Below are 17406 nucleotides of genomic sequence, written 5' to 3' on the forward strand. Positions count from 1 at the left end.
GGAAACTGGCAGCCAGGTGTAAGCATGGTATGAGAAAGCTCCCACCCCTACAACAAACACAATTATGTGTGTGAATGGTGTGTGTGTGTGTTATTGTGAGTATGCATGTGTGTGCATGTGTGTGTGTGTTCAATTCAACACAGGAGTAATGAGAAAATGGGAAAGGAATGGGGTTCAAACTTCTAAAATGGAAGCTAAAGTGGGACTCCTGGGGTGGCTTAGTCAGTTAAGGTTCTGACTCTTGATCTTGGTTCAAGTCATGATCTCACAGTTCCTGAGTTCAAGCCCTGCATTGGGCTCTGCACTGATAGTGCAGAGGCTGCTTGGGATTCTCTCTCTCTCTCTCTCTCTCTTGTTCTCTCTCTCTTTCTCTCTCTCTCAAAAATAAATAAACTTTGAAGAAAATGAAAGCTAAAGAGATAATACCAGGTTTTGGTGAGTGATGAGTGTGTATAAAATTCTTTGCCCCTCTGATCTGAGTCAGCAGGGTCAGTGTGCAGGATCACGTAAAAGACCATACTTCAGAGAGGGAGGATTTTCTTGTGGACATCCAAGAAACATTGGCCATGAAGACTGTGGGAGTAAAAGGAAATGACAAATGGATTAAAAGTCCTGAAAGGCAAGCAGTGACGTGAGCTCTTCCAAGAGGAATGGCAAATTACGTAAGTTTGATAAAATAGCTCTGCACATTTCCATCCTGTTGTGGAGCATAAGGGCAACTAATGAATTCTGAAGAAGTTCACTGGTGAGTCAAGGATCATGGAGACCTAGGGATGGATGTTTACCTTTTCTGTCAAGCTCCTCTCAAACGTGCCCTTTTATCTTTCCCTGGAGAGCTTCACTCCCTGACCTCAGGGGTAGAAACACCTGGCCCTGGGGAGTAGACTGAGGTGCACTAGAGGCCTGAGCAGGGTGACTTGAGGCATTCCCCAGGATTTTTCTACTAGTAGCTTGCAGAGAAGAGCTACCAGTCCCCAGAGAGACAGGCGTGACAATTCCACTTGCCAGTACTTCAAGCTCAGATTCAGTCATCCCACTGGTGAGAAACAAGTCAAGTGATTGGTTAGCTATCAGTGTGTAACAAGTCATCCAGATAATTAGCAGCTTGAAACAACTGGATTCTTGTCTTTGTTTCTATTTTATTGTGTTCAGTGGATCTTCTGCTGGACTTTCTTTGGCTCCCTCCTGAGGCTGCATTCAGCTGGTTGTTGGGCCAAGCAAGCTGATGGTGGGAACGTCCTCAGCACTCATGCCCAGGCACAGAGCTTAAGGAGCCTCTGCTTGCATCATGTCACCTGATGCATGATTGGCCAAAGCAAGTCACATACATAGCCAAAGTCAGAGTGTGAGTGAACAGTGGAGGCACAATAGATTGGGGACCATCATTGTGACAATTTATTGCACAGAGTTTCAGACACTCCTAGTAGTATCAGAGTCCATGGCTCTGGAGGTCTTTTATGTGTTTACCATCATTCAAAAGATCCCTGACTAATGAAGACCACCAGACACCAGAGATTATTCTCACCCACTAGAGCAGGAAAAATTTTCTATCCAGAAATATAGGCAAGATCAGAGTATTTTATTAATTCAATCTGCAGTTAGGTGTTTATTGAGAAGCTACCATAACCCTGTGTAGAATAAAAAGAAAGGTTATATACTCTTCTAGGCTTGCATCTCCTGGGGGAAAAAGCCATTCACATAAATATGGGTTAAAATACAATCTAACAATATGAGGCACCATGAGGCAAAAAATACCTATCATTCATTGAACATGTATCATGTGTTTTCACAACCTTTTATAGTAGTTGTGATGCTACCCTGTTCAGAAACAAAGACTTGAAGCTCAGAGAATATATGCAACTGGGAAGAATGGATGAAATAAAATGCATTAAAGTAATGAATGGTTATGGAGGATAAGACTGGCCAGAGAAGTCATCATATAGAAGAGGATATATTATCTGTACTTGTTTTTAATGATTAAATCTTTTATTTACTGGTTTTCAAGGTACAGAATTGGTACAGTTAATAAAATATCATGTTAAATTACTATGTTGTACACCTGAAACTAATATAAAACTGGATACTAACTAACTGGAATTAAAATAAAAACTTAAAAGTTGTATCATATTATCTACCCTTTTAACTTCTGTAAGTTGGTGATTTATCATTGGCCACTACCTCTTCCCAAGTGTCTTAGTCCAGGCAGGATGCTATAACAAAAATACCACAGATTGGCTTATAAACAACATAACCAAATATACCATATACCAAACATAAACAAAAATACCAGGTGGCTTATAAACAACATAAATTTGTTCCTCATTGCTCTGATGGTTGGGAAGTCCAAGATAAAGGCACCAGCAGATTTGGTGTCTGGTGAGAGCCTGTTTTCTGGTTCATAGGAAACTGACAGCTCACATGATGGAAGGGTAAGGGAACTTCTTGGGGTCTTTCTCATGAGGCATTAGTCCCATTCATAAGTGCTCTACCCTCATGAGCTTGTCATCTTCCAAAGGCCCCACCTCCAAAACTATAACAGTGGAGATTAGGTTACAACATATGAATTTTGGGAGGATACAAGCATTCTGTGTATGACATTCAGTAAAATCTGGTTCATCCAAAAACCTCTGGAGACTTTAGATAGCCCCACACTATAAGATCTATCTGTTACAGTGAACATGAATTTCATGGTGGCACCATTTTCAAACTTCAGTAGCCATCCCAAGCCTGCTTACTCTGCCTCGCTCCTTCCTTTCCATGAAAATGCAATAAGGATACTTGCCCTATAGTTCTCTCCCACTCCCTTCCTTATGATCAACACAGGTGCTTCCCTGAGTGGCCCTGAGATATTTCTCACTGGAAATATAATAAATCCTTTAAATGTTCCTGGTCTCTCTTTTTATTGGTCTGTGTCCTGTCCTACTATACCTCATCCAAGCTAATATGCTTGAAACGAAGGCAGAACTTTCTACCTTGAAAAATCCCATAAGCAGGGATGACCTCACCTCATCCAGCTATATGATGAGGTTCAACTATGGTGGATGGGGCAGTTGTGAATCTCCAAGGAGACTTGCAGTGCAGTGAGCTTCTGTGGGGGTGAAGAGTGGATCTGTTAGCCCCTGAAGCCATGTGTGAGGGGTAGAACTATCATATCGACCCTGAGAGCTTCCCACTGTAGACTTCCCAATCAGATTTCCCATCCTACCCTCCATACAGCATCTCAGAATTATAGGGCATTATTGATACATAATAAAATTATAATGAGCCCCTTGTTAGAAAATGTGGCCGGTAAAAAGAATCCTCCTTGGAAACCTGTTGTAAGCAGCAAATGTTAATGATGTATCTTCAACAGCTTACAAGTAGGAATTGTTCATTTTCCAGGCATAACCTGTGTATTTGGTTGATGACTGTAGGTCATTTGACTAATTTGGCCATTTGATAGTTGACTTTCCCTAACATCTATGAGATGGAAGCTGGTCTGGTCTTCGCTATGGTCCAAACACACATGTTGAATCAGAAATGAGGATACTTTTCAACAAGGCTCATGAAGAGATGCTCTTTCCTTTAGCATACCACAATACAACAAGTAACAGAGGGATTTCACAAGGCCATTGGGACCAATCCCTATAGAAGAACAAGTGAAGGTCTTGAAAGCTCATGACAGGTGTTTGCTTCACTCTGATTCTGATTCTTGTGGCAGAGCTACACTGCTGAAATGGACTGAATAAGCTCAGAACTCTCCAAACACTTCACCTACTCAACAGTCTTTTGGCTAATATAGTAGGATCCAAGGTTTTTAATTCACTTTGTGTAGACAGACCTTTGAAGAAAAAGTCAGCCAACTTTCACCATGCTTCATTGGAAAACCTCTTTGCATAGTCCATTAAAACTTACCTTGACCTTAATCCTGTAAAGATTTCTGACCTTCAGTGAGCTGGACCATAGCCTTAAAGTTACTTCTGCCAAACAAATTTGAAAACAAAAGACTTTTGGATGGGACAGTAGCAACAACTGATCAAATCCAGAAAGTTGATCTGTGTTCCACAAAGCCTTGGCTCCCAGGGCTGAAAATCATGTGAATGATTAGGAATTAAGAACAGTCTGGGAGCCTCTCATTCCCCTGAGGCAGAGATTTCTCTTAAACTATCATGCAAAACAAATGCACCATAGTATGAGCAGACAACTGTGGGGATATTAACATGGTTGAAAGCATGTGTGCTTCAAATTTTTATGACTGCCAAACCATCCTGATGAAGTCCACATCAATTTACTCACTCGAAGAGCATCTCTCTCTTCATTATCACTGGGTATTACTTCTGCCAAGTTGAACATCAGAAAATGGTGTTCCATTGTTGTTACTTGCTTTCCTTTAATCCTGAGTGAAATTGATCATTTTAAAATGTTTTTTATAAGCCATATGTATTTATTTTCTTGTACATAGCTTTTATACCTATTATCCATTTTCTTTAGGAATTTTGAGATTTTTCTTATTAGGTTGTGTGAGCTTTTTGTACATTAAGACAAGAAAATATTTCTGTGTTATAATTATTTTTCTCAATTCGTCATTTGCCTCCGGAATTTGTTAATGATTTTATTTTTGAGTAGTCATATGCACTGATTATTTTTTCAATGAATTTGAGAATTTGTGTTCTTAGAAAAATAATAAATTTACCCACACTTTGATACTGTATTTTCATTATGGCAAAATCTTTGATTTCTCTAGAATTTGCATTGGAAAGAGTGAGGTAAGAATCTATGGATATGATCATATCTTCTGTCTCCCAAATTTAACCAGTTTACTTTCTTGGCCTATGGCTATGTGCTGTATATTAAGAAGTTTTAAGATGTTAGAAAATTTATCATAGCACTTGTCCAAGCTGTATGATTCCTTTAATTTGCCAGCGATGCAAAATTTCTACTCTTTAAGCTGTGATTTCTGCATTCACAACTATAACTGTACTTGGTTTCTAGTATCCTTTTCCATGCTGTCATATTTTCTTTCTGCTTTTTGCTCCAAGATTATTTTTTTATGGAGTCTACTTAAAATCTTATTTTTTACTTACCAACTGGAGACATTTTCCGCTGACCCTACATTGTGAAAGAACGAAGGCATCACACTAGTTTGCACAGCCTTGTACCTCCTCCTGGATTTTGTCACTTGCACATTTGTTTAGGCCTTTCTAAATTTAAACAACTTATCTAAATTCACTTGAAATAATTTAGTGGTTCTACTATCTTTGGCTGTATAACAAATCATTCTAAAACTAATGGCTTACCATGTCATTAATATTTTACTATTTCTGATAAGTTTCTGCATGTCAAGAATTCAGACAAAGCAGTGAGAATAGCTCATTTCTGCTCCATGCTATTTGCAGCCTCAACTGGAGGACTCAAAGCCTGGGGTCTGGAATCATACAAAAACTCCTTCATTCTTATGTCTGGTGGTTGATGCTGATATCAGTTGAGGGCCCCACAGAAACTGTTAGCTGAAATACCTCCATATGGCCTCTCTCTGCAGTCTGGGCTTCCTTGTATCATGGTGGCTGGTTTCCAGAAGTGAGAACAGGACACAGATAGAAAAGGAGATATATAAAGAACAGAAATAGAGATAGATGGATAGATAGGTGATAGGTAGGTAGGTAGGTAGATAGATAGATGATAGATAGATAGATGGATATAGATAGATAGATAGATAGAGAGTGGGGGTACCAAGCTGAGGATGTATCCTTTATTATATAGTCTGGGAAACCAGATGACATCATTTCTGCCACTTTATTAATCAGCAGTGAGTCACTAAGTCCAGTCCACATTCAAGGGGAGAGGACCTAGACTCCACCTTAATGTGAAGAGTGTCAAAGAAAATGCACACATTAAAATATTCTTTTAAAACCACTGCAATGGTTCTTAGGCTGAAGGCCTTAGGATAATGATCAAGATTAGTGTTGTGTCCTGCAGGCTTTGCATGCATGACCCATGCCCATCTTGCTAGCCTCATCTTTGATCGTGCTTTCCTGCTCTCCTTCCAGCGTATCCCACTGGCCTTTCAGATCCTGGTACTGCCACTGCACTGTGTATAGCACACTTCTCTGCATGGAATCCTCTTTTCCCCACTTTACTGAGCAACTCATGGTAACCTTTAAGTTATTAGTTAATGTGTTAATCTCTAACAGGGCTGATTTCCTTTTGCTATTCCCTCTTTTGGTGCTGTGTGTCTCTCCTTCATAGGCTCAGCTCAAGTGACAATTTCATTGCACTCTGTGACTGTGTGTCTCCCTTGCTAGATAGTAAGCTTCTTAGGCAGAGACCACCCACTGCTATTCACCAGTACTGTCAGCATGTAGCACACACTCAAAACTTAGTGGACACTTGCTACATATTTTCTGAATTAATCTATCTCCTGATATATAAACATTAGTCAATATATATTTTCTCCACAAATAAAAGCATGGTAATTAACACACTTGTACATCCTTCTACTCTACATTTTTTTTACTTCTGATTATTTGTTGGAGAATGTATTCCACATTCATCCTTTTTGCCGGGTATTGCTCTACTTTCTTTGAGTATTGAGTTTTACTTAAAATTCAGATGGGTCTGAGTTCACCACTGATGCTTCTGTTATGATGCTTCCTTTCATCTTTCATCTTCTGGTTGTCTTCATTTTGTCCACAAGAAGTGTATTTAAAATGGGCTATGGATTCCATATTCTCTACTTTCTTTCTTTTGTTTTTTAAGTTTATTTATTTTGAGAGAGAGAGTGAGAGAGCGTAAGCAAGGAAGGGGCAGAGAGAGGGGGAGAGAGAGAATCCCAAGCAGGTTCTGTGCTGTCAGTGCAAAGCCCTATGTGGGGCTCATGAACTGAGAGATCATGATCTGAGCCAAAATCAAGAGTTGGATATTTAACTGACAGAGCCACCCAGGCTCCCTTGCCAGTTGTTTCTATACCCAACCAAGAAATTGCTGGAAAGAATATTTTGGGGTTATACTTTCTTTCCCTCATCATTCTGTAGATGCCACACTGTGAGGCAGTTCAGTGGTGGTTTGGAAATCAGATCCTGGGTCTGGCTACCTGGTTTAGTAGCTTTCTCATCTACTAACTGCACAGTCTTGGGCAAGCTAATGAGTGTCTTCATTCCTTAGTTTCCTCATCTGTAATGGAGCCTTAGTAGTGTCAAACAGAGTCACAGCAGGACAGAGATAGCACAATTGAATTGGTAATTCCAGGAGAGTTTCATAAGGTACACTTACAAAGTGCGGCTGCTAATTGTGGGGCTCCTTTCCCTGCCCCCAGATGCGAGTGAATGATGGGAAGGAGCAGTTACTAAATCCAGAGACAAAGATGACCATGTGGGCAGGGCCTCTTCACAGGAGCTGAAAAAGGTCAAGGTGCCAACCAGCAGGGAGGAAGCTGGGAGGCAGGTAACTTGCCACTCTCCCTCTATGATTCCACGTGGTACTCTCCATTGGACAATCCCAACCGCCCCCAGAGAAGGCTTCTGGGAGCCAACTTAACATCACGTTGGCAGTGTGTAACTGGCCACAGAGAGTCTACACCACAGGCCCCAGCAAATATGACATATCAGGGCCTTTTTATTGGAGTTCCTCTTGTTAAACATTTGCCAGCCCTCTACTTCCTCTGGAAGAGAAATCAGGGTGGAGATGGGTGGAGAGTGGATCTGGCTGGGCAAAAATAAAAGGATACTTGGCACGAGGTCCCTAAGTATTAAGTGAAAGAACACATATCGGTTATCTGGCATGGCGCCCCATACTCTGTATGCACACAATGATATTAACTGTCGCTGGCATCTTCTGAAACTCAGTGTTGAAGTGGAGAAGTTGCAGGGCAGTCTGATTTTTCTTCTAATTCTCTAACTCTTCCTGGAAGCTTCCAGTCCCTTTCCTCCTCCTCTACTTGCCAGCCTGGGATTCAGTCTTGGTGATTTTCTGTATCAGATTTTCAGGAACACATTGTATCCTTTCCTCTGCCTGTTCATTTTTCTTCTATTTTGGGGACTTGCTCTATTTTGTTTATTGTTTCTTCTGCTTGTGTTCCATGTCTTTGTTTTCTTAGCATGATTACCTGGTGGCTTTTATGTGTATTCACTATGCTTAGCTCCAGAAATTCTTTCAGGCGAGCAATAGCATGTTCAGCCATGTCAGATCTATTCAGGGTGGCTTAAATATCTTTGTTAGTTTTTTTTTAATGGCCTTAAATTTGTTTTCTTGACTTTGATGTATTTTTGGCATCTCATTCTGTTGTTTAGTCAGGTAACCTTTGTGCACTTGTGTTATCAAATGCAAGTCCTTATTGAGATGCTCCCTGGCACAAACTATTTCCAGATATTTTTCCCAGAACATATTCATGACTTTTGCATGTCATTTTTCCCATACTCTTTAATCAACTGTGTTTCCATACTATTTTATGTTCATCTTGCTCATGTTTTACATCCACAGCTGTCAGAACCACCACTTTACTTAATTTAACAGTAATACATTCCACTGACTCCTCTCCATTCACCTGACTGTAGTCGGTGTTCCCTGGTAGAGCTGAGTTTGGTGATTGATATTGTGTCTTCCATCTTCTTCTCTGTACTTTGAGAGCAGGAGTGGATGGGCAGAGGCCATCTGGAGCAGCACCTCCCTCACGCCTGGATAAGAGAGGCCTGGCCACAGGTGTAGGCAGCCCCACTTTCCCCAATTTTACAAAGCAATTAATAGTTTGAAGAGCAGAGGGTACCTCTGTCACTTGGGTTTTGTCACTCAGTCCTAGAGCAAGGGAACTTACAATTTTGTTCCTCATCCTCCTGACTCACACCAGTCAGCCCCAGGGAAATGTTTCTTGTCTCTTGGCCTTGTCTCATGTCTACAAAACAAATGCAACTATGTCTAGATGCCAGGAAGGCTTATGGGCTATGCTTTGGCCAGTGTTGGGTATGAAACCTCCTTTGGAGGCAATAGGATCTGACCAGTGAGAGGGAGAGCTTAAGAAGAAGAGGGGTGAGTGGCTGGAGTTACCAAGTCCTTCTTTTCAGCCAGATGCCATGGCACCTGCACAATGAGTGGGGCTCTGATACTGTCAGAACCATCCTTCCGCTTTTCCTTGTGTTCCAGTGTGAGGTTCTCAAGGCACTCACAAGTGTGCACATCTCTTGTGATGTGTGCCTGTGGCTGCTAAGAAAAATGGGCAATGTGAGGCAATTATTATTACCTTTGATTTGTATATGCATTGGTCTGTGTGACTTTAGAAAATGCTTACATTGATACCAAAATGGCCAATGGATGCTAGACCTGCAAGTAGTTTCATTTTTATGAGAATTTCTATTTTTAAGTAAATACAATAGAAAATTATTTATTTATTAAAATGTTTTATTGAAAATTTAGTATCTAAGATTATTACTTATATGTTCTTCTTGTAATTTTAATTTAAAAATTTTTGATGTTACTTCAATTTATACTTTTGATAAAAATGCATTCAAGTTTTGGTCATTTAAGATTTTAATTCAGCTGAATATTATTTTTAATCTAAGTCTAGGCTTTTCAACTTTGGTATATAGATCTTTGGGGCCAGATGATCCTTTACTCTTGGGGCTGTTGTGTGTGTACAGGATGTTTAGCATCTCTGGTGTCTACCCACTGTATGTCAATAACAATTCTTCTTCCTCATAATGATTTATGAATTACGTAGGTCTAAATTTTCTTACTCACCTAATCATCACTGACAGAACATTCAGATGCTTGCAATCATTCAGGTATCTTGGATATTTTGCCAACTTTCAGTTATACAGAAGTCAAGGGCTTGCTGATAGCTCTGATTTGCTTTTATGAAGGTATACGAATCAAGGCAGGTGATGGAACATATTTGACAACTTACTAATTAGCTACCTTTGTTTGTATCTTATGAATACATGGGCATAGAGGCTGTGGTCTGTCATTTGCCCTGGGTCCTCAAAGTGTTGGAAGTAAACCTGCCCCCAGGAGAGCAGCCTTGATTGGGAGCCCTGGACTCTGCTTTCGTTCCTTGTGTTTTACTAGAAGCCTTGAAACTGTGTTCTCTCAACTTCTTGGAATGCATATTCTAATTTCATGGGAGGTTCTCTGTGCTTCAGATTGATTCTCCAGTCCTGGGGAGAGCCCTGCACACCTATCAGGGGTCCCTGAATCTGTGTTTACTTTGCCTACCTTACACTGACCTCTGAGAAAGCACTTCATCTACTCAGGGGAGGAGCTGGTTACCAGTCTGTATTATTACATCCTGGGTGCCCCTGCTGTTTCAGAGGACATTGTCTGATGGAGTTTCTCTTGATAGTATGTTTTGCTAATGTACTGTTTGTGACTGAAGATTCTTATCTATAACTATTTATGGTTTAATCTTCCCCCTTCCTCCCAATCTGGAAAAAAACAAGAATGTGTGCCTCAGCAGAATTGCAACACATTTTTTTGGGTGGGACCTCTGCTTTAGGGATGATTTCCAAGCATAATCTCCATTTTCCCCGTTAAGAACATTTTGTCAATAATCTTCTTCCCCAGCAGAAGACTTCTCTGAAGAGTAATGTCAGAGCTGTGCTAACCATGGACATGCACATCTGTTGAGCATGCAGATTCTTGCAATCTTTTGTTCTTTGACTGACTTCCATTTTGTTAATAATATGGCTTGAAGCAAATGTTTCCCCCTTTAAAAAGAATTGAGGTCTTGGGCTTGAGCCTGCTGTGTGAGTATGTGTGTGTGTGTGTGTGTGTGTGTGTGTGTGTATGTGTGAGATAGTTTTTACCCATTTAATGATGATGATGACATTAAGTTTTAGAGGAAAGAAGATTTTGAAATCTGGTCTTACCCTCCTACTTTACATAGAAGTTCCAGGTTTTAATTGGTAAATATTAGAAGTATCAGTCTATAGTTTTTTACAAATTTCTTTTTAACGTTCATCTATTTTTGAGGGAGAGAGATAGAGACAGAGTGCAAGCAGGGGAGGGGCAGAGAGAGAGAGGGAGACAGAATCTGAGGCAGTCTCCAGGCTTTGAGCTGTCAGCACAGAGCCAGATGCAGGGCTTGATCTCAGAAACCATGAGATCATGACCTGAGCCGAAGACAGACACTTAACCGACTGAGCCACACAGGTGCCCCTCTATATTTGTTTTTAGTCAATTATTTAAAAAAACTATTATTTCAAACTATTAAATCTAGTTTTCCCTATCAGTTTTTCCTGAGTGTATGGTTTCACGGTGATTAATTGGGAAAACTGTAATACATTGTTAGAGATTACTGCACTAACCAGTAAAAATTCAGCTTAGAGGAGGACATTTACTGACATGGACAACACTCATGTCATATTGATAGAGACAAAAGTATACAAAACAGTATAATAATATGGTGACATTTTTGTAATGCTATACATTTATATACATTCATATAAAATGTATATGTTGAAATATTAACACAAATCGTCTCTGAGTAATGAAATTTTAAGGGATTTTTGTTACTTTTTAAAATTTGAGCTTTTTTATTTCTCAAATTTAATGTACAGAACATGGGTTAGTCTTTTTTTAAGTTTTAATAATATATTTTATTTAACCAATATATCCAAAGTATTATCATTTCAACATGTAATCAAAACTTATTCATGAGATATTTATGCTTTTTTTTTTCAAAATCCAGTGTGTACTTTATACTCATAGCACATCTCATTTCAGACTAGTCACATTTCAAATGCTCATTAGCCATGTGTGGCTGGATAGTGACTACTGTTTCAGAGACCAAATCTATATTAATGATTTTATGAGTGAAACTAGAAATTCTATTTAAATGCTTTTCAAAATCACATCAGTGTTATCTATTAACATTTCTGTGCTATTAAAAATAAGACAAATATGGTATGTTACATTTTCATACATGATGAATAAGTACAGTATGTTTCAACAAAGTAAAATAGATTAATTAAGTATGCAAACAAGGAATGGAGAGACAGTTATTTACTCAAAACTAAAACTTATGTAAGGAAAATGGAATTATAGGTGATCTTTTTTCTTTAAAAAATTTCCTTTGTTATTATGTACTTTTTTTCAAAAAGGTTATTTATTTTGAGAGAGAGCATGAGAGAGCATGTGCACATCAGTAGGGGAGGGGCAGAGAGAGAGGGAGAGAGAATCCAGGCAGAGCCCAACTTGGGGTTCAAACCCATGAACTGTGTGAGATCACGACCTGAGCTGAGATCAAGAGTCAGATGCTCAACTGAGCCACCAAGGCGCCCCTATTATTATGTACTTTCAATTAAAAGTCACTTGTCTGAGGCCTTGCTTGCTTACCACCTGAACTTCAGTTGGAGACAGAGTGTCATAAAGGAATTCCAGCCCCTTCACTGAGCTCCAAAGAGTCTGAAGGAGTAAGAGGACTTAAGTGACTCCCATTCAGGGCTGGGAACCTCCAGATTCCCCTACATTATACCAATGATCACCAACTACCTCAGGGGGCTATAGCTGAGGCAAATGCATTATTTTGTTATGAGAAGCAATCCTAAGGGTTCTTTACCTTGCATTCTTTTCGTGGGAGGAGTGAAGTGACAGAGCCTCTCTACACTGTCTTACCATACCTTAAGGAACTGATGATATTCCTTGTTGACCCTCATGGAATTGTGTGGGGTGGGTCCTGCAGCGTTGCCATCTTGAATGACTTCAAGAAGCTTTGTTCAGATAGAGATGTGAATGGTGCCCCCAGGAGTTGTGCAATGTAGCATCCCAAAAAGACCTGTTAGTCATTCTCTCTCAAGTTAAGATATTATTGAGGGGCCCAGCTAAGCAAACTGTTTTTGACAACCTTGGAGAGCTGTAGGAACTATCAAATATCTGGGGAACTGCTTTTAGGATATCCTTCACATCTAAGCTGCTTTTGGAGGCAAACTTGTCTTCACTGCAAGATCAAGTAGACTGGTGGACACCCAATCATTCTTCCCATTATTTTATTTTTTTAATTTAAATTTAATTTAATTTTTAGGTAATGTGGCTAAACTCATATGTAGCTCAAACTTATGACCCTGAGATTGAGAATTGCATACTTCACTGACTGAGCCAGTTAGGTGACTCCCTCTTTATTTTAATCTCTTTTCCTTTCCTCCTCCTTCTTTTACTTCTTCCTAAACAGAATCAACTCCTCCCATATTGATGGCAACCAGTTTCTTGGAATGGGTACACACAGCACACGCGCGCGTGCACACACACACACACACACACACACTTCAAATCATCACGTTATACACTTTAAATATATACAATTTTATTTGTTAATTATACATCAATAAAGCTGGGGATAATTGCAAATAGAAAAAAGAAGGTTAATTACTCAGCCCGTTAACCTTCTGCCACACACATGTCCTTCTAATGTGCAATTCTGGATTTCCTACCTATTTTCTTCACTCTCTGGACTAAGCTATGAGCGCTAGGGAAATTTTACATCAGTACTGATGGTCAATATTATAAGTGCGTATATGATTTGCTGGGCCCCTGATGCTGCTTAACTCTCCTTCTACTTAATTTAACAAACACTCTTTTTTTCACAAATCAAAAAAAATAATGGTCTAATACAGTCTCTACTCCTCCATACTGAAATTAAACTATTATATTCATATTTCTGCCTTACTACTCTACCAACATTCTCAAAGGCCACAAATGAGCTTTTAATTCCATTACTAAAAACTTACATCAAAGTCACTACCTGTAAAAGACCATTTTTGTATAAAATCTCAAGAAACCTGAAAGTTATATGAATGTTAAAGGGACAAAACCCCAGGCACCTGGGAGGCTCAGTCGGTTAAGTGTCCGACTTTGGCTCGGGTCAGGATCTCATGGTTTGTGAGTTCAAGCCCCACATCAGGATCTGTGCTGACAGCTCAGCTGGAGCCTGCTTCGGATTCTGTGTCTCTCTCTCTGCCCCTTCTCTGGTTGTGCTCTGTCTCTCTCCTTTCATCATTGTCTTTTGTTGTAGATTCCTTCCTTTCATTTAAACTGAGGTGATTCAATTTTTTCCTCTTTCCATTGGATGGTTCACGTTTGTGCTCTTGTTCTTTAGAGCTTGCAGGAGAAGCAAACGGGCTCATTTGACAAGTTCCATTTATTGGAGAATAAGTTGTAATACTTTTCTTCCTTGTGATTTTTGAAGAATCAAATGATTCTGTTTCTAACAGATGATCCAATTTCAGTGATCTCTTAACAGGCATTTCGACATTCAGAAGAGCACCACTGCAGGATAAAAGGAACTGAACAACATCTTCCTAAAGCAGAGAAACTCCGGAGGGAAACACTGGAGTCTGAAAAGCACGGGCCGGGTTAGTCTTAACATTAGAAAAAAAATTGTAAGACAAAGACAAACTACATATAGCTCGAGAAGAGAACATCAACACTCTATTCTAACAACCTCTACTGATGGAAGGTACTGGAACCAGCTCCCTGCTTGTGATCTGATGGCTACATGGAGAGGACAAACTCGCATTCAGATCATTCCCAGCCCTACTCTTTCACGTTATGATTACTGCCCAGTGATAAAAGGACCGTCTTCTTTCAGTATGTGCTGGTGGTGCTGATGCACTTCTCATTTTCATTGACCTAAAGCCAGTAGAAACACAGCAGCACTATTTCCAGGTGGACATCTTGCTTCCCAGGCAGAAGAATTCAGACAATCTGTGGATTTTCAATGCTACTTGAATTACCCAGATTCGTATTTATTTGCTTAGGATTTATACCTCCGGTCTCCACATATTATTCCCATTAGGGAATTACCTAGATAATTGTGCAGCTGTGCAGACTTCTCCCCAAAGGTCATAAGCTTTAGTCCCACCATCGGGAAACATGTGTTTCTCGTCCTCAGGAAGGATTGTTCTTGGCTTTGAATTCCAGTACTTAGCACTTGTAAAATTGAGATAAAGCACATTGGCAGCTTTGAGACTTCTGTGAGCCAACAACTGAGACTGGACTTTGGCAAGGCTAAACCACTACATGCATTCTGGAATTCCATTTGGTATTCTCTCTAAAAAGGCTTCACACCACTCACCTGGGGTTTCTAAAGCATCTTGGGCCATCCATCTGCTTTGCAGCCCTACAGAGATATTTACTTCTCACCCATGCATTCACAGTGAGTCAGAAGGTCCTGGGGCTGGAAAGTGGACTTTCCTGAAGCATCCAAGAAATCCCAGGGTGTAGGCCCCATTTCAGGGCTTGGCCCAAGGCTCTGGGGCCATACAACTCTGCTTTCATGATGAACTGACCTCCTCAACTCCAAACATGTGCTGCCAAGTGAAGGCAGTGTGCCCTCAGATGTCCTGCCCACTCTTCAATCTTGCCTTTGGATTCATTGCTTAGGAATGGGGTAGGGTTTTTAAAAGATGTTGGAGAAGAGTATAATCTACACACAATAAAACATATGATTCTTTGGTGTTGATTGGATGAGTTTTATCTGTTGTATATGCCTATGTATAATTACCATATAGTACAAGATATAAAAGATTCATATTACCTTAGATGGTTCCTTGTGCTTCTTCCCTATCAAGAACCCTCTGCTCTAACCCAAGGCAACCAGTCTTAATTCCACAACTAATGAATTAATTTTGCCAGTTCTACAACTTCATATAAATAGAATTATACAATATATGTTAGGGTTCTTTCACTTAGCATGTCCATAATATTTATCCAAGTTGTTGTGTGTATCAGCAATTCATTCCTTTTTACTGTTGAGTAAAAGTCTGTTAATATATCCTTTTGATGGGCATTTGGGTGGCTTGTACTTTGGGGCTATTATGAATAAGGCTACTATGAACATTCTTGTACAAGACTTATTGTGGATATATGTTTTTATTTTACTTGTGTAAATCCCTAACAGTGGAATTACTGGGTTGATGTATGCTTAACTTTATAAGAAACAGAATGGAGTTATTTTAAAACTTGAAATTTTAAGTAGACTCAGGGCCTGTACAAGGAAATGATTCCTTGGTCATTTAGCCCAACCTCTTTAATTATGGAAAGAGCCTAAATGTCCATCAACTGATAAATGGATAAAGAAATTGTGGTTTATATATACAATGGAATACTACTTGGCAATGAGAAAGAATGAAATCTGGCCATTTGTAGCAACGTGGATGGAACTGGAGAGTGTTATGCTAAGTGAAATAAGTCATACAGAGAAAGACAGATACCATGTGTTTTCACTCTTATGTGGATCCTGAGAAACTTAACGGAAGACCATGGGGGAGGGGAAAGGAAAGAAAAGTTAGAGAGGGAGGGAGGGAGGAAAACCATAAAAGACTCTTAAAAACAGAACAAACTGAGGGTTGATGGGGGGTGGGAGGGAGGGGAAAGTAGGTGATGGGCATTGAGGAGGGCACCTGTTAGGATGAGCACTGGGTGTTGTATGGAAACCAATCTGACAATAAATTTCATATTAAAAAAAAAAGTAAATGAGATAGGGGTTACAAGACTCTCTCCCAAGGCTGTAGGTCCAATAAATAGCAAAGCAGGGACCCAATCCCACTCTTAAGACTTTATGCTTCCTTAGGGAGGAATATCAGAAAATCCTATTTGTTCCCACTTGTGAGGTAGGAATTATTTTTAAATGGATGAGCTCATTTACTTTCCTTGACTCAGAATGAAGAAAATGTAATCGTTGATGACTTTATTGAATCCATGTAGGACCATGTAACCAAGGATTTTCATGGTATTATGTTATAGCCATAGAAAGTGATGGATATAGGGTGAAGCTACACTGTTTTGAGGCCATGTCCTGGAATTAAATTTCCCCTAATACATGGTATTGATTGGGTTTTATGTCTTGCTGAGAAAATAAATGTTGATAACTTTTGACTTAGTAATAGTAATCCCACTTCTAGAAACTTGTCTTAAGGACATAAACACAAAAGTATGGGAGATTTATGTAAGAGGTCTTCATTGTTTATAACATCAGAAGAAATATCAAATTAAATCATTATAAATTTGTGTGATTATCATGCTGCCACAAAAAATGTTACACAAATGTTATATATCGCGGTAAAATTGTATAAACATACTTATATCTACAGTATGCTTAGGAACAGTCTAAGGGAGAATTAGCAAAAAATAATAATAAGCAAAATAGCTTACTAAAGTATCTTTGATGATGAGATGGAGGATGACCTTTCTGTTTTTTTCCTCATTTTTCTGCACTTTCTAATATTTTGACACTTGTTTACTGGACACTCATTCTATGGTAGGCACACTGCCAGGTTCTGGGGATGCAGTAGGTGCTAAAGCAGAGCCTGGACTCCATGAAATTTGCCTTCTGGGGAAAGAGACAATAAGTCATTAAAAGAGTGGTATATATTGTGTACTTAGATGGGGACAAGCATTTTGCAGAAAAATTAAGCAAAGCAGAGTGACTTGGGGGGCTGATGGAAG

Source organism: Prionailurus viverrinus, chromosome A3 (assembly GCF_022837055.1).
Source record: "Prionailurus viverrinus isolate Anna chromosome A3, UM_Priviv_1.0, whole genome shotgun sequence".
NCBI classification, from domain to species: domain Eukaryota; kingdom Metazoa; phylum Chordata; class Mammalia; order Carnivora; family Felidae; genus Prionailurus; species Prionailurus viverrinus.